The sequence below is a fragment of the Bos grunniens genome, chromosome X, assembly GCF_055505025.1.
Source record: "Bos grunniens cultivar Pamir isolate PY7600 chromosome X, Bosgru_T2T1.0, whole genome shotgun sequence".
NCBI lineage: Eukaryota > Metazoa > Chordata > Mammalia > Artiodactyla > Bovidae > Bos > Bos grunniens.
The window spans coordinates 98,815,665-98,835,104 of NC_141194.1; the positions used below are offsets into that span (position 1 = coordinate 98,815,665).

At 38.4% G+C, this 19,440-nt stretch overlaps 1 pseudogene; it reads left to right on the top strand.

The window, feature by feature from the left end:
• Nucleotides 1-19,253, top strand: part of LOC147340957 (uncharacterized) — a 137,966-nt pseudogene extending 118,713 nt beyond the window's left edge.
• The last annotated feature ends 187 nt before the right edge of the window (nucleotides 19,254-19,440 follow it).

Sequence of the window (19,440 nt, forward strand, 5' to 3'; positions counted from 1 at the left end):
ATTGTGTGTGTTTCTAGTATATAGCATAATAATTTGATATTTCTATATATTGTATTATGAAAATCCCCACAATTAGTTTAGTTATCACCCATCACCACACAGTTTCAATTTTTTTTTCTTGAAATGAAAACTTTTAATATTTACTCTTTGAGCAATTTTTAGGTATTCAATACAGTATTATTATCTATAGTTACTATGTTGTATATTACATCCCCAGGACTTATTTATTTTATAACTGGAAGTTTGTACATTTTGACTCACTTCACACATTTCCCCCACCCTTATCCCCATCTCTGGCAACCACCAATTTGTTGTCTATATCTATTAGGTGTTTTTATATTTTAGATCTTACATATAATTGAAATCATATGGTATTTGTCTTTCTCTTAGCATATTTCACTTAGCATAATGCCCTTGAGAAGGTTTATCCATGTTGTCACAAATGGCAGGGGTGCTTTCTTTTTATTGCTGAGTAACATTTCACTGCATATGCATATATATATATATATATATATATGTATATATGTCTGTGTATGTGTGTATATGGCACATGTTTATCCATTCATCTTTCAACAAGTTGTTTCCATGTCTTGGCTACTGTAAATAATGCTACAACAAACACAGGGGGATAGGTATCTTTTCGAATTAGTTCAATATATTATTATGTTAATATCATAAATATCACCCTTGTTATGTCAGAAAGACATGACCTAAAATGGTATATCTTTATCTATTATAATTTGTAATGTCTGGTAGTGTGTTATATACAGGTATATTTTATTTGAATCTCAGCAATATCATATACTAGTTATCACTTTTTATCTCTGAATCTCAGTTTTCATGTCTGAAAAAAATGGGGACAATAATACCAATTACAAAATATTTTTATGGAGAGTAAATTAGGTAATATATATAAACCACTTACGGTACACGTTCATTTCTATTAAGTGTTAGTTCTCACTTAGACTAGTTGAAAATATATTTATTTAACTGTTCTGTGCCTTAGGTCTTCTTCTGTATAATGTGAAACATGAATGAGAAAACAGATATAAAAACCTTAGAATAGTGCCTTGCAAACTATAGTGCCTTGCAAACTCAACAAATGTTAGGTATTGGTATCAGTGTTATGGCAGATTGGACTTTGCACATTTTGTCAGCCTTCTGTTTTTTTTTTTTTTTTCTAATATGCATTCTTTGTAGTTTACCATAAAGATCAAAATATCTTACATTTTTATCAGTGTCTTATAAAGATTTTGTCACAGTGAGGCAATAACTACCGATGATGAAGAGTGTCACTTCTACATGCATATGCTTTTACATTTTAGCAGAAATAGCAAATATAGTATTTTATTTGCCTTATATTGATACTTAAGTTAGAAATCTTATACATTTTTATTTAATGTTGACTTCTATTTACACTTGTCTTTGTGAGAACAAACATTTAAGAAGAAATGACTAAAGGGAATAGGAAAGGAGCCATGGAGGAAAGTCAGAATTTTCAAGAGTTGCTATAATCTTAGGAAAGTTCCCTGAATTTTTTAGTTCAGTAGTACTACTTTTAAAATCAGCCACCTTCTTTAGCCAGGCTGATTTGCAAAATGTCAGAGAGAGTGTCATTTTGCTTTTTTCACCTTTTTTTTAAAAATAAAAGTTGTATATATTTAATGTTTAAAACATGATGCTATTTTTATATAAATACATATAGTGAAATGATTGTTACAGTAAGGCTAATTAGTATATCCATCCCTCACATAGTTACCATTTTGTGTGTATGTGTGGTAAGAACAACTGACATCTACTTTTATTGTTTTAATTTTATTGAAGTACAGTTGATTTACAATGTTGTTTTAATTTTTTCTGTACAGTAGAGTGATTGAATAATGCATATATTTATTATTTTTCATATTATTTTCCATTATGATATACCACAGGATATTCCCTGGTGGCTTATACAGTAAAGAATCTGCCTGCAATGTGGGATACACAGGTTTGATCCATGGGTTGGGAAGATCCCCTGGAGAAGAATACCACTCTGTATTCTTGCCTGGAGAATTCCGTGGACAGAGGAGCCTGGTTCATTATAGTCCATAGGGACACAAAGAGTCAGACATGATTAAATGACTAACACTTTCACTTTCATTGATTGTAGTTCCCTGTGCTATACAATAGGATCTTGTTGTTTATCCATCCTATATAAAATGAGTCCGCTAATTCCAAACTTCCAATTCTTCCCTCCCTCACCCTACTCCCTCTTGGTAATCAGAAGTCTGTTCTCTATGTATCTGACTCTGTTTTTATTTTGCAGGTATGTTGATTTTTGTCATATTTTTGATTCCATATATAAGTGATATCATATTGCATTTGGCTTTCTCTTTCTTACTTTGTATGATAATCTCTAGATCAATCCATGTTGCTGTAAGTGAAATTATTTCATTCTTTTTTATGGCTGAGTAGTATTCCCCTGTGTATATGAGTGTATATGCTGTTGTTTTTCAGTCACCAAGTCGTGTCTAACTCTTCATGACCCCACAGACTGCAGCACACCAGGCCTCCCTGTCCCTCACCATCTCCCAGAGTTTGTCCAAGTTCATGTCCATTGCATCAGTGATGCCATCCAGCCATCTCATCCTCTGTCATCCCCTTCTCCTCCCACCTTCAATATTTCCCATCATCAGGGTCTTTTCCAATGAGTCAGCTATTCAGATCAGGTGGCCAAAGTTATTGGAGATTCAGCTTCATTATCAGTCCTTCCAAAGAGTATTCAGGGTTGATTTCCTTTAGGACTGACTGGCTTGATCTCCTTGCTGTCCAAGGGACTCTCCAGAAAGTCTTCTCCAGCACCACAGTTATTTATTTATTATTACAAGTAGAAATATGTAATTTTTATTTACATATAAATCCAGCTTTGTCTGGATATATGCCCAGGAGTTGTTGGATATATGCCCAGTATTGCTGGATCATACAGTAATTCAATTTTTAGATTTTTGAAGAGCCTCCATACTGTTTCCATAGTGGGTGCAATAATTTATATTACCACCAATAGTGTAAGAGGGTTCCCTTTTCTCTACAGCCTGTCCTGCATTTATTATTTGTAGAATTTTTAATGATGGCCATTCCGACTGGTGGGAGGTGATACTTCATAATAGTATTGATTTACATTTCTCTAATAATTAGTGATGTTGAATATTTTTTATGTGCTTGTTGGCCAGCTGCACTGAAGTCTACTCTTTTACTAATAGTAAATTTCTCAGCTTTCTTTTGAGGTTTCCATGATGATAGCAAGGTTTCATTCTTGTGGTTGTTACCATCCCTTATTATTATCCATTTCTACTTTTCTAGATAATACACAGAATAATACTCATGGGGGCCAATGAAATGTACCTCAGAGTGATGTGTTACAGGAGGTTGCATTTCTATTGTAATGATACAGAGTTTCTTCTTCATTTTCGTAATAAGACACAGTGAACTAGATTTGTCTTTAATTATGAAAATATCCGTCCATAGTTCTTCAGGCACTCTGTCTACCAGATCTAATCCCTTGAATCTATCCCTCACCTCCAGTGAATAATCATAAGGGATTTGATTTGGGTTATATCTGAATGGCCTAGTAATTTCCCCTATTTTCTTCATTTTGAGCCTGAATTCTACAATAAGGAGCTCATGATCTGTGCCACAGTCAGCTCCAGGTCTTGTTTTGCCAACTCTATAAAGCTTCTCCATCTTTGGCTGCAAAGAACATAGTCAACGTGATTTCAGTATTGATCATCTGGTTATGTCCATGTGTAGAGTCATCTCTTGGGTTGTTGGAAAAGGGTATTTACTATAACCAGTGCATTCTCTTGAAAAACTCTGTTGGCCTTTGCTGTGCTTCATTTTGTACTATAAGGGCAAACTTGCCTGTGGCTCCAGGTATCTCTTGATCTCCTACTTTTGCATTCCAGTCCCCTATGATGAAAAGGACATCTTTCTTGGTGTCAATTCTAGAAGGTCTTGTAGGTCTTTATAGAACTGGTCAACTTTAGCTTCCTCAGCATCAGTGGTTGGGGCATAGACTTAGGTTACTATGATGTTGAATGGTTTGTCTTGGAAATGAACTGAGATCATTCAGTCATTTTTAAGGTTGCACCTAAGTACTGTGTTTTGAACTATTTTGTTGACTCTGAGGGCTACTCCATTTCTTCTAAGGGATTCTTGCAAACAGTAGTAGATATAATGGTCGTCTGAACAAAGTTTGCCCATTCCCATCCATTTTAGTTCATTGATTCCTAAGACGTTGATGTTTAGTCTTGCTATCTCATGATGACCATGTCCAATTTACCTTGATTAGTGGACCTAACATTTCAGGTTCCTATACAATATTGTTCTTTACATCATTGGACTTTACTTTCACCATCAGGCACATCCATAACTGAGTGTCACTTCCGTTTTGGGCCAGCCTCTTCATTCTTTATAGAGCTGTTAATAATTGCCCTCTGCTCTTCTCCAGTAGCACATTGGACACCTTCTAACCTAAGAGGCTCATCTCATCTTTGCCTTTTCATACTGTCAATTGGGTGCTCTATGCAAGAATACTGGAGTGGGTTTCCATTTCCCCCTCCAAACAAAGCTAACCTCCAAACAAAGCTAATGGAGGTGATGGAATTCCAGTTGAACTATTTAAAATCCTAAAAGTAATGCTGTTCTAATGCTGCACTTAATATGTCAGAAAATTTGGAAAACTCAGCAATGGCCACAGGCCTGGTAAAAGTCAGTTTTCATTCCAATCCCAAAGAAGGGCAATGCTTAAGAATGTTCAAACTACCATACAATTGCATTTATTTCATATACCAGCAACATAATGCTTAAAATCCTTCAAGCTAGGCTTCAGTAGTACATAAACTAAGAATTCCAAAGGTACAAGCTGGGTTTTGAAGAGGCAGAGGAACCAGAGATCAAATTGCCAACATTTGTTGGCTCATGGAGAAAGCAAGGGAGTTCCAAGAGAACATCTGCTTCATTGACTATGCTAAAGCCTTTAACTGTGTGGATCCCAAAAAGCTGTGGAAAATTCTTAAAGAGATGGGAGTACCAGACCACCTTTCCTACTTCCTGAGAAACTTGTAATGAGGGTCAAGAAACAACAGTTAGAACCAGACATGAAACAATGGACTGATTCAAAGTTGGGAAAAGTGTACAATAAGTCTGTATATAATCACCTTATTTAATTTCCCTGGTGGCTCAGACAGTAAAGCTTCTGTCTATAATGCGGGAGACCCTGGTTCGATCCCTGGGTTGGAAAGATCCCTTGGAGAAGGAAATGGCAATCCACTCCAGTACTATTGCCTGGAAAATCCCATGGACAGAGGAGACTGGTAGGCTACAGTCCATGGGGTCGCAAAGAGTCGGACACGACTGAGCAACTTCACATTCACATTCAATCACCTTATTTAACTTCTGTGCAGAGTACATCATGTGAATTGCCGGGCTGGATGAATCACAAATTCAAATCAAGATTGCTGAAAGAAATATCAACCACCTCAGACATGCAGATAATACCACCCTAATGGCAAAAAGTTAAGAGAACCATAGAGCCTCTTGATGAAGGTGAAAGAGGAGAATGAAAAAGCAGGTTTAAAGCTCAACATTCAAGAAACTAAGATCATGGCATCAGTTTCCATCATTTCATCACAATAGAATGGCAAAAAATTGGAACCAGTGACAGATTTTATTTTCTTGGGCTCTGAAATCACTGCAGATGGTAACTGCAGCCATGAAATTAAAAGACACTTGCTCCTTGGAAGTAAAGCTATGACAAACCTTGATATTATATTAAAAAGCCGAGACATTCCTTTGCTGATCAAGATCTGTGTAATCAAAGCTATAGTTTTTCCAGTAGTCATGTATGAATGTGAGAGTTGGACCATAAAGAAGGCTGAACACCAAAGAATTGATGCATTCAAACTGTTGTGCTGGAGGAGATTTTTGAGAGTCTCTTGGACTGCAAGGAGATCAAACCAGTCAATCCTAAAGGAAATCGACCCTGAATATTCATTGGAAGGACTGATGCTGAAGCTGAAACTCCAGCACTTTGGCCACCTGATACAAAGAGCTGACTCATTGTGAAAAGACCCTGATCCTGGACAATTTTAGGGCAGGAGGAGAAGGAGGTGACAGAAAATGGGATGTTAGATAGCATCACCAACACAATAGACATGAGTTTAAGCAAACTCTGGGACTTCCCAGTTGGCACAGTGGTAAAGAATCTGCCCACAAATGAAGGAGACTTGGGAGACTCGAGTTCAATCCCTGGGTCAAGAAGATCCTCTGGAGTAGGAAATGGCAACCCACTCCAGTATTCTTGCCTGTAAAACTCTATGGACAGAGAAACCTGGCGGGCTACAGTCCATGAGGTCGCAAAGAATCAGATATGACTAAGAGACTGAGCATGCATGCACTGGGAGATAGTGGAGGACTGAAAAGCCTAGTGTGCTTCAGTCCATGGTGTCACAAAGAGTTGGACATGACTTGACTAAACAATAGCAATGAAAATATCACAATAGCATTTGCCTCAAAAGTAATCTGGGTTATATCTTTCTTTCTGATTTGTCTTCCTCACCTACAAGGTCCTGTATGTCTGGCCTATGCCACCCTCTTCACATTTATCTCCTTACTCCTCCTGAGAGCCTCCCTGACCATCCTCTGTCTTTCCAGTTCCCTGAGCACCTCGCTTCCTTATGACCATTGTAGATGCTATTCTCTCTCCCTGAAAAGCTTTTCCCTTCTTTATTTGGCTAAGATCTTTTTTTTTTTTTTAACTCAAGTAAACCATCTGTTCCAGACTTTAAAATTGTGTACTTGTTAGTTTCTAAGTAATTCTTTTTTTTAATTGAAGTATACTTAATTTACAATGTTGTGTTAGTTTCAAGTATTCAGCACAGTGATTTACTCGTGTGTGTATTCTTTTTCAGATTCTTTCCCATTACAGGTCATTAAAGAATATTGAGTAGACTTCCCTGTACTATACAGTAGGTCCTTGTTACCTATTTTATATATAGTAGTATGTATATGTTAATCCCAAACTCCTAATTTGTTCTCCTTCATCCCCTGCTATCCCTGTGATAACCGTAAGTTTTTTTTTCTATGTCTGTAAATGTATTTTTATTTTGTAAATACTTTAATTTGTATCAAACTTTTTTAGATTCCACATCTTAACTTCCTTTTTGTCTTAACTTAAATGCTGCTTTCTTCAGAATGTCTTTCTTGGTCTCACAGAATAGAAAAAAATTCCCAGTTATCTGCTCACCTCATTTTGCTAACACAAATTGTAACTCTTCTGCTGTTTATGCAAATCATTATTTAATGTCTTTCTTCCCCATTAAATTCTGAATTTCAGGAAGGCAGAGACTCTCCTTGTCTTGTTCATAGCGCTATCCCCGGAAACTCCCACGGGGCCTGGCATTGCAGCAGTGTTCAATAGGTATTTGTTGTATGAATGAAAGAGATTGTGGAAGAATTACAGTCTATTCCACTGTGCTTGGGTTTATACTCAGGGCATCTGCTGTTTTCAAAGGTATTAATATAGTTTACACTAAGGGTAATGAGAGATTTTCTATCATTCTCTGAGTTCAGGTGGAAAAGCCCTAATTTCACATTCATATGATACAGGCAGATATAAGCAAGTAGGATGAATAATATATTTAATTTATAACAGAACCAATTTTATGAAGGTATTTAAAACACTTAAGACCTTTTTTCCTTTTAGCTTAAGCCCAGTTCTCATCTAATATAATTCATTCACTCATTACATTAATTAAATTGGTAACAACAGGAAATGTAAGACACCTGATTTTTTTTTAAAGGCACTTGTTTCATCACTAGGTGTTCCTTCAGCATGGCTCTTCAGTGCCATTGAAAACTGCCAGGCCTAAGGTATTAGCAAATAATAAGAAAAAAAATAGAAGTGGTTAAGTTATGAGAAATGAAAGAATAGATTTGGGAGTCAGATCTGAGTTCAAACTACAGATCCTCCTTTACTTGTTGTGTGACTTGGGAAAGTTACTCAACTTTTTTAAACCTTGGCTTTTACATTGGCAACCCATTCCAGTATTCTTGCCTGGAGAATCCCATGGACAGGGGAGCCTGGTGGGCTACAACCCACCTGGTCGCAAAGAGCCAGACATGACTGAGCGAATTCACTTTCACTTTACATTTATGAAATGGGCTTACTAAAATTTGCCTTCTCTGCTCATTGTGAAAAGCATAATAGATTATATGAAAGATTAGGGAGCCTAGCATTTTATATAATAGTAACTCTTATTACAAATGAGGCAAGTTAGAGGAAAAGGAAAAATAATTCAGAGACATTTAGAAAAAGGAAAAGATGAAAGAAAATGGTGCATTTGGTTTGGAGCAGGATTAGTTTGAAGAGGCGAGTAAGCAGTTACTGAAGTGGGAGGAGACAACAGGTTAAGGTTTTACAAGTTCAGTTATAACAGGTTATCCAGCACTCTTGCCTGGAAAATCACATGGATGGAGGAACCTGGTAGGGTGCAGTCCATGGGGTCGCTAAGAGTCGGACACAACTGAGCGACTTCACTTTCACTTTTCACTTTCATGCATTGGAGAAAGAAATGACAACCCACTCCAGTGTTCTTGCCTGGAGAATCCCAGGGAAGGGGAGCCTGGTGGGCTGCCATTTATGGGATCGCACAGAGTCGGACACGACTGAAGCGACTTAGCAGCAGCAGTAGCAGCAGCATGCTAGAGTGAGGTAGAAACCATTGTCATGGACTCAGTTGTATCTATCTTTAAAGTACCAATATTGTTGACTTTAAAAAAACGCACAACGTGAGAGCTGCGAGTTAAGCTTTATTTGGGGCAAAATGAGGACTGCATCCCTGGAGACAGCATTTCAGATACTTCTGAGAAATTACTCCAGATAGGTAGGGGAGGTCAGTGTATATGTGATTTTGGTGGTGGGAAAATACATGCAGTCAAGCACATATTTTTCCAGAAAATTTCTTCTAATCTGATGTAGCCTCCTGCTAGTTATGGGAAACAGTCATCACCATGAAGGATTTTAGTGCTTTTGTAGATATCAGGAGATACAAGAATTGGGCTCATAAAATCAGCTACTGAAAATGAACTGTCTGAAGACCTGTCCTGCTAGTCCCCCTCTCCACCCCCAGCACAGAGTGACTCATTTCTTCTCTCCACCCTGAACTCCTTTCAGGGGACGTTGAAAATCAGCACCTGCTACCATCCAGTATCTCAGAATGTGACTGTAATTGGAGATCAGGCTTCTAATGAGGTAATTAAGGTAACACGATGTCATAAGTTGTTATTCAGCCTCTAAATCGTGTCCAACTCTTTGTGATCCCATGGACATGGGGTCAACATGTCAGGCTTCCCTGTCCTTCACCATCTCCCAGAGTTTGCTCAAACTCATGTCCATTGAGTCAATGATGCCATCTAACCATATCATCCTCTGCTGCCCCTTTCTCCTCTTGCCCTCAATCTTTTTCAGCATCAGGGTCTTTTCCAATGAGTCAGCAATTGTATTGGAGCTTCAGCTTTGGCATCAGTCCTTCCAATGGATATTCAAGGTTAACTTCCTTTAGAATTGACTGGTTTGATCTTCTTGCTGTCCAAGGGACTCTCAAGAGTATTCTCCAGCACCACAGTTCAAAAGCACCAATTCTTTGGCACTCAGCCTTCTTTATGGTCCAACTCTCACATCCTTATATGACTACTGGAAAAGCCATAGCTTTGCTTACATGGACCTTGCCTGCCAAAGTGATTTCTGTTTTTTAATATGCTGTCTAGGTTTGTCATAGCTTTCCTTCCAAGGAGCAAGCATCTTTTAATTTCATACGACTGGTCCCTAATCCAATAGGATTGTGTCTCTATAAGAAGAGGAGATTAAGGTACAGACAACAGGAGAGATGGGTGATCATACGAGGACACAGGGAGAAGGTAGCCATTTGCAAGCCAAGGAGAGGGGCCTCAGAATGGAACTAATCCCATGAACACCTGGACCTTGGAGTTTCAGCCTCCGGAAATGCAAGGAAATTAATTTATATTCTTTAAGTCATCCAGCCTGTGGTATTTGGTTATGGAAACCATAGCAAACTAATATAATTCATTTTTAAAATGATCCCATGAGAGATAGGGCTTCCCTGGTGACTTAGATGGCAAAGAATCTGCCTGTAATGCAGGAAACCTGTGTTTGATCCCTGGGTCCAGAAGATCCTCTGGAAAAGAAAATGGAGCCTGGCAAGGTACAGTTCATGGGATTGCAAAGAGTCTGACACCACTGAGCAACTAACACTTTCACTTTTCATGAAAGATAACACATGTGAAAATATCTACTACAGTGCTAATTTCATAGGAAATGCTCCATAAACACTGATTGAATCTTTTAGCAAGCAGAATGTTCTAAAGGAAAGGTCGTATGTTGGTGTCAGGAGTAATGACACTTTATTCCCTGTTGTGTTGCTAACTAACCTTAGGATCTTCATTTCCCTGGACCTCAGAACTTTCACCTGCAAAAAGAATGAAAGTGAAAGTGTTAGTTGCTCAGTCATGACTCAGTTGCTCAGTCTGACTCTTTGTGATCCTATTGTAGACCACCAGGCTCCTCTGTCTAAGGACTTCTCCAGGCAAGAATACTGGAGTAGGTAGCCATCCCATTCTCCAGGGGATCTTCATGACCCAGGGATCAAACCTGGGTCTCCTGCACTGCAGGCAGGTTCTTCACCATCTAAACCACCAGGGAAATCTACAGAAAGAACAGTTTAGAGCAAACAGGTTTTACTTTTCTGTAGAATTTTAGAATCAAATTGGAAAATCTGGATTTCCTAAATGTGTTAACAGTAGAGATGAACCTTGAAATAGATCTTCGGATTCTCAGAGCAGTGTTCTTTCTTGCTATAAATTTTCTGCAACCGTGAAATGTACTTTTGAGACTTAGAGGGGGATACTCCTGCTTTTATTTTTTAAGATTAAAATTTTTCAATACCAGAAAGTTGTCATTGTGTTTGCTGTGGAAATCTTCTGATTTCAATAAATACGTTGTTGAAATATTCGTTGACTGTGCTGTATTAAAGATTGCTTTCAAGAGAGCTAATTTAAATGAAATCAACATGTAAAAGAAGCCACAAGTGTGTCTGCTTTCTGATTAAGAAATTTACTTCTGTAATTGCATAGCCAAAAGAAAGGAGGGAAAACCCATTGCTGTGACCTACTTCTGCCTCAGTCAGAAGCAGCTGTTTATATTTTGAATTGATGTTATCTTGGTGATAAGGCCTCCAGGTCCAACCATGTACTGTTGCAAGATAAATTAGTGACAACTGTTAGTTTATCCAAGAAAAAGTAATATTTAACCCTTCAATTTCATCATATAAAATATTTTTTGGCTCTACAGTAATGTCAAAGTTTGTGTTTATTCCTAAGTGGTGACTGCAGCCATGAAATTAAAAGATGCTTACTCCTTGGAAGGAAAGTTATGACCAACCTAGACAGCACATGAAAAAGTAGAGACATTACTTTGCCAACAAAGGTCCATCTAGTCAAGGCTATGGTTTTTCCAGTAGTCATGTATAGATGTGACTGTTGGACTGTAAAGAAAGCTGAGCACCGAAGAACTGATGCTTTTGACCTGTGGTGTTGGAGAAGACTCTTGAGAGTCCTTGGACTGCAAGGAAATCCAGCAAGTCCATCTTTTTTTTTTTTTTTTTTGAGTTTTAGAGAAAGTTTATATATTTTAATTAATTAATTAATTTATTTATTTAAAATCTAATTTATTTATTTTAATTGGAGGCTAATTACTTTACAATATTGTATTAGTTTTGCCATTCATCAACATGAATCCACCACAGGTGTACATGTGTTCCCCATCCTGAACCCCACCTCCCACCTCCCTCCCCGTACCATCACTCTGGGTCATCCCAGTGCACCAGCCCCAAGCATCCTATATCCTGCATTGAATCTGGACTGGTGACTCATTTCTTATATGATATTATACATCTTTCAATGCCTTTCTCCCAAATCATCCCACTCTCGCCCTCTCCCACAGAGTCCAAAAGACTGTTCTATGCATCTGTGTCTCTTTCACTGTCTTGCATACAGGGTTATCATTACCATCTTTCTAAACTACATATATATGCGTTAGTATACTGTATTGGTGTTTTTTCTTTCTGGCTTACTTCACTCTGTATAATAATCTCCACTTTCATCCACCTCATTAGAACTGATTCAAATGTATTCTTTTCAATGGCTGAGTAATACTCCATTGTGTATATGTACCACTGTTTTCTTATCCATTCATCTGCTGATGGACATCTAAGTTGCTTCCATGTCCTGGCTATTATAAACAGTGATGCGATGAACATTGGGGTACACGTGTCTCTTTCAATTCTGGTTTCCTCATTGTGTATGCCCAGCAGTGGGATTCCTAAGTTGTATGGAAGTTCTATTTACAGTTTTTTAAGGAATCTCCACAGTGTTCTCCATAGTGGCTGTGCTAGTTTGCATTCCCACCAACAGTGTAAGAGGGCTCTCTTTTCTCCACATTCTCTCCAGCATTTATTGCTTGTAGACTTTTGGATTGCAGCCATTCTGACTGGCGTGAAATGGTACCTCATTGTGGTTTTGATTTGCATTTCTCTGATAATGACTGATGTTGAGCATTTTTTCATGTGTTTGTTAGCCATCTGTATGTCTTCTTTGGAGAAATGTCTGTTTAATTCTTTGGCCCATTTTTTGATTGGGTCATTTATTTTTCTGGAATTGAGCTGCAGGAGTTGCTTGTATATTTTTGAGATTAGTTTATTGTCAGTTACTTCATTTGCTATTATTTTCTCCCATTCTAAAGGCTGTCTTTTCACCTTGCTTATAGTTTCCTTTGTTGTGCAGAAGCTTTTAAGTTTAATTAGATCCTATTTGTTTATTTTTGCTTTTATTTCCAATATTCTGGGAGGTGGGTCATAGAGGATCCTGCTGTGATTTATGTCGGAGAGTGTTTTGCCTATGTTCTCCTCTAAAATTTTATAGTTTCTGGTCTTATGTTTAGATCCTTAATCTATTTTGGGTTTATTTTTGTGTATGGTGTTAAAAGTGTTCTAATTCATTCTTTTCCAAGTGTTTGACCAGTTGTCCCAGCACCACTTGTTAAAGAGATTTTCTTTTCTCCATTGTATATTCTTGCCTCCTTTGTCAAAGATAAGGTGTCCATCGGGTGCATGGATTTATCTCTGGGCTTTCTATTTTGTTCCATTGATCTATATTTCTGTCTTTGTGCCAGTACCATACTGTCTTGACTATGGCCTTGTAGTAGAGCCTGAAGTCAGGCAGGTTGATTCCTCCAGTTCCATTCTTCTTTCTCAAGATTGCTTTGGCTATTTGAGGTTTTTTGTATTTCCATACAAATTGTGAAATTATTTGTTCTAGCTCTGTGAAAAATAGCGTTGGTAGCTTGATAGGGAAATCTATAGATTGCTTTGGGTAATATACTCATTTTCACTCTATTGATTCTTCCGATCCATGAACGTGGTATATTTCTCCATCTATTAGTGTCTTATATGATTTCTTTCACCAGTGTTTTATAGTTTTATGTATATAAGTCTTTAATTTCTTTAGGTAGAAATATTCCTAAGTATTTCATTCTTTTCATTGCAATGGTGAATGGAATTGTTTCCTTAATTTCTCTTTCAGTTTTCTCATTATTATTGTATAGGAATGCAAGGGATTTCTGTGTGTTGATATTATATCCTGCAACTTTACTATATTCATTGTTTAGCTCTAGTAATTTTCTGGTGGAGTCTTTAGGGTTTTCTATGTAGAGGATCATGTCATCTGCAAACAGTGAAAGTTTTACTTCTTCTTTTCCAATTTGGATTCCTTTTATTTCTTTTTCTGCTCTGATTGCTGTGGCCAAAACTTCCAAAACTATGCTGAATAGTAGTGGTGAGAGTGGGCACTCTTGTCTTGTTCCTGACTTTAGGGGAAATGCTTTCAATTTTTCACCATTGAGGATAATGTTTGCTGTGGGTTTGTCATATATAGCTTTTAAGATGTTGAGGTATGTTCCTTCTATTCCTGCTTTCTGGAGAGTTTTTATCATAAATGGATGTTGAATTTTGTCAAAGGCTATCTCTGCATCTATTGAGATAATCATATGGCTTTTATTTTTCAATTTGTTAATGTGGTGTATTACATTGATTGATTTGTGGGTATTGAAGAATCATTGCATCCCTGGGATAAAGCCCACTTGATCATGGTGTATGATCTTTTTAGTGTGTTTTTGGATTCTGATTGTTTTAATTTTGTTAAGGATTTTTGCATCTATGTTCATCAGTGATATTGGCCTGTAGTTTTCTTTTTTTGTGGCATCTTTGTCAGGTTTTGGTATTAGGGTGATGGTGGCCTCATAGAATGAGTTTGGAAGTTTACCTTCCTCTGCAATTTTCTGCAAGAGTTTGAGTAGGATAGGTGTTAGCTCTTCTCTAAATTTTTGGTAGAATTCACCTGTGAAGCTGTCTGGACCTGGGCTTTTGTTTGCTGGAAGATTTCTGATTACAGTTTCAATTTCCATGCTTGTGATGGGTCTGTTAAGATTTTCTATTTCTTCCTGGTCCAGTTATGGAAAGTTGTACTTTTCTAAGAATTTGTCCATTTCTTCCACGTTGTCTATTTTATTGGCATATAATTGTTGATAGTAGTCTCTTATGATCCTTTGTATTTCTGTGTTGTCTGTTGTGATCTCTCCATTTTCATTTCTGACTTTATTGATTTGATTTTTCTCTTTGTTTCTTGATGAGTCTGGCTAATGGTTTGTCAATTTTATTTATCCTTTCAAGGAACCAGCTTTCGGCTTTGTTGATTTTTTCTATAGTCTCTTTTGTTTCTTTTGAATTTATTTCTGCCCTAATTTTTAAGATTTCTTTCCTTCTAATAACCCTGGGGTTCTTCATTTCTTCCTTTTCTAGTTGCTTTAGGTGTAGATAGGTTTTTTGTTTTACTTTTTTCTCGTTTCTTGAGGTAAGCCTGTATTGCTATGAACTTTCCCTTTAGCACTGCTTTTACAGTGTCCCACAGGTTTTGCGTTGTTGTGTTTTCATTTTCATTCGTTTCTATGCATATTTTGATTTATTTTTTGAAATCTTTTGTGATTTGTTGGTTATTCAGCAGCGTGTTGTTCAGCCTCCATATGTTGGAATTTTTAATATTTTTTATCCTTTAATTGAGATCTAATCATACTGCATTGTGGTCAGAAAAGATGCTTGGAGTGACTTCAATTTTTTTGAATTTACCAAGGCTAGATTTATGGCCCAGAATGTGATCTATCCTGGAGAATGTTCTGTGTGCGCTTGAGAAAAAGGTGAAATTCATTGTTTTGGGGTGAAATGTCCTATAGATATCAATTAGGTCTAACTGGTCCATTGTATCGTTTAACGTTTGTGTTTCCTTGTTAATTTTCTGTTTAGTTGATCTATCCATAGGTGTTTAGTGGGGTATTAAAGTCTCCCACTATTATTGTGTTATTGTTAATTTCCCCTTTCATACGTGTTAGCATTTGTCTTACATATTGCAGCACTCCTATGTTGGGTGCATATATATTTATAATTGTTATATCTTCTTCTTGGATTGATCCTTTGATCATTATGTAATGTCCTTCTTTGTCTCTTTTCACAGCCTTTGTTTTAAAGTCTATTTTATCTGATATGAGTATTGCTACTCCTGATTTCTTGTTCTCTATTTGCATGGAATATCTTTTTCCAGCCCTTCACTTTCAGTCTGTATGTGTCCCCTGTTTTGAGGTGGGTCTCTTGTAGACAACATATATAGGGGTCTTGTTTTTGTATCCATTCAGCCAGTCTTTGTCTTTTGGTTGAGGCAGTCAACCCATTTATGTTTAAGGTAATTATTGATATGTATTATCATGTTGCCATTTACTTTATTGTTTTGGGTTCGAGTTTATACACCCTTTTTGTTTTTCCTTTCTAGAGAAGATCCTTTATCATTTTTTGGAGAGCTGGTTTGATGGTGCTGAATTCTCTCAGCTTCTGCTTGTCTGTAAAGCTTTTGATTTCTCCTTCATATTTGAATGAGATCCTTGCTGGGTACAGTAATCTGGACTCTAGGTTATTTTCTTTCATCACTTTAAGTATGTCTTGCCATTCCCTCCTGGCTTGAAGAGTTTCAATGAAAAATCAGCTGTTATCCTTATAGGAATCCCCTTGTGTGTTATCCCCCCCCCCCCACTTGGTGCTTTTAATATTTGTTCTTTGTGTTTGATCTTTGTTAATTTGATTAATATGTGTCTTTGGGTGTTTTGCCTTCGGTTTATCCTGTTTGGGACTCTCTGGGTTTCTTGGACTTGGGTGATTATTTCCTTCCCCATTTTAGGGAAGTTTTCAACTATTATCTCCTTAAGCATTTTCTCATGGTCTTTCTTTTTGTCTTCTTCTGGGACTCCTATGATTCGAATGTTGGGGCGTTTAATATTGTCCTGGATGTCTCTGAGATTGTCCTCATTTCTTTTCATTCGTTTTTCTTTTTTCCTCTCTGATTCATTTATTTCTACCATTCTATCTTCTACCTCACTGATCCTATCTTCTTCCTCCATTATTCTACTGTTTGTTCCCTCTAGAGTGTTTTTGATCTCATTTATTGCATTATTCATTATATATTGACTCTTTTTTATTTTTTCTAGGTCCTTGTTAAACCTTTCTTGCATCTTCTCAATCCTTGTCTTCAGGATATTTATCTGTGATTCCATTTTGATTTCAAGATTTTTGGATCATTTTCACTATCATTATTTGGAATTCTTTATCAGGTAGGTTCCTTATCTCTTCCTCTTGTTTGGTTTGGTGGGCATTTATCCTGTTCCTTTACCTCCTGGGTATTCCTCTGTCTCTTCATCTTGTTTTAAATTGCTGAGTTTTGGGTGGCTTTTCTGTATTCTGGCAGTTTGTGGAGTTCTCTTTATTGTGGAATTTCCTCACTGTGGGTGGGGTTGTATCGGTGTTTCTTGGTTAGGGAAGCTTGTGTCGGTGTTCTGGAAGGTGGAGCTGGATTTCTTCTCTCTAGAGTGCACTGAAGTGTCCAGTAATGAATTATGAGATGTCAATGGTTTTGGAGTAACTTTGGGCACCCTTATATTGAAGCTCAGGGCTGTGTTCTTGTGTTGCTGGAGAATTTGCATGGTATGTTTTGCTCTGGAACTTGTTGGCCCTTGGATGGTGCTTGGTTTCAGTGTAGGTATGGAGGCTTTTGATGAGCTCCTATCGATTAATGTTCCCTGGAGTCAGGAGTTTTCTCATGTTCTCAGGATTTGGACTTAAGCCTCCTGCTTCTGGTTTTCAGTCTTATTTTTACAGTAGTCTCAAGACTTCTCCTTCTATACAGCACCATTGATAAAACATCTTTTGAAGACAATGGGCTGCTTTTCTGGGGGCCTGATGTCCTCTTCTGGCATTCAGTACTTGTTTTGTGGAATGTACTCAGCATTTAAATGTTCTTTTTGATGAATTTGTAGGGGAGAAAGTGGTCTCCCCGTCCTATTCCTCTGCCATCTTAGGACTGCCCCCACCAAGTCCATCTTAAAGGAAATCAGTCCTGGGTGTTCATTGGAAGGACTGATGTTGAAGCTGAAACTCCAGTACTTTGACCACCTGATTTGAAGAGCTGTTTCATTTGAAAAGACCCTGATGCTGGGAAAGATTGAGGGCAGGAAGAGAAGGGGATGACACAGGATGAGACGGTTGGATGGCGTCACCGATTCAGTGGACATGAGTTTGGTTAAGCTCCAGGAGTTGGTGATAGACTGGGAGGCCTGGCATGCTGAAGTCCATGAGCTCACAAAGAGTCGGACAAGACTTAGCAACTGAACTGAAGTTATATTAGTTGTTAACCTCTGGTTTTGAAACTTACAAAAGGTAACCCCTATATATACAGGGATAAAATTTACCCATTTGATCTTAACCTGGAAATATGGAATGATCTTACAAGCTTTATAACTTACTCTGTCTTGTGTGAGTTTGATTAAGTTTGAACTGCATGTATTCAGGATGGCAAGAGCCTTTGGGCTCCTTTCTTTGATTATATTACTTTTTAAAAGTCAAAATAAGGAAGAGGGGGAGGTGGTCCTAAGATGGAAGAGGAATAGGATGGGGAGACTACTTTCTCCCCCACAAATTCATCAAAAGAACATTTGAACGCTGAGAAAATTCCACAAAACAACTTCTGAATGCTGGCAGAGGACATCAGGCACCCAGAAATGCAGCCCATTGTGTTCAAAAGGAGGTAGGACAAAATATAAATGATAAAAAGAGAGACAAAATATGTAGGGATGGAGATCCGTCCTGAGAAGGGAGTCTTAAAAGAGAAGTTTCCAAACACCAGGAAACACTCTCACCAAGGGTCTGTGGGGAATCTTGAAATCTCAGAGGGCAACATAACCGGGAGGAAAAATAATTAAATAAATAATTAAAACCCACAGATTACGTGCCTAACGGCAACTCCCAGTACTGGCAGCCGCCACCAGCAAGCGGGAGCTGAACAGGGAGGTGCGGACTGCATTGCTTAGGGTAAGGACCAGGTCCGAATGCCCTGAGGGCAATCTGAGGGAGCTAACGTGAGATAGCAACCTAAACTGTGGGATAGCCAGAGAGAGAGAGAGAAAGAGAGAGAGAACTATCCTGCAAAAAGCCCTAACCTGAGGCACTGCCAGGCCCACTCACAGTAAAAAGGACTGAGCGAATACCAGAGAAGAGCTAGCAGGCTGGGGGCCAGCCCATCCCCCGCAGGAGACAAGCAGGCGGTGGGGGGTGGGGTGTGGCAGCCAGAGCCAGAAAGGGGCAATCATGGCCCCAGAGAGGCATCCTCTACCAAACTGCAAACAGGTTGCTAATCAAGAGTTCTTGGGATTTTGGACTGTTGACATCTGTCAGGAGGGTTGCAGCCAGACATCAGCTCCCCAGAAGAGACACACAGCACATCTGAAAAGGCACACCTGTTGTACACCCAGAATACCAAATGGCTGGTACGGGGGAGGTGATAAGACACACTGCCCACTTGGGGGTGACTGTGCTCACCAAGCACCTGGTCACCTGAGCTGCTTGGACCTGGGAAGGGCACAAAACGCAGGCCCAACTGAGTCTGCGCCTTTGTGGAGTATCCAAGAACCTGAACCTGAGTGGCTTAGACCTGGGAAGTGCATGCAATCCAGGGCCTGCCACAGACAGTTCCCGGCAGAGCAACCTAGAGCCTGAGAAGTGTAGACCATGAAAACACACACATCCACTGTGAGTGGGGGCAAACCCAGTGCAGCTGAAACACTGAGCACTTCCCACACACGTGATATTTGTTTGCAGTGTTCCTCCCCGCTCATAGGACAACTGAACAAGTGAGCCTAAATAAGTGACCACCTTCGCCCCCTTGTGTCAGGGTGGAAATTAA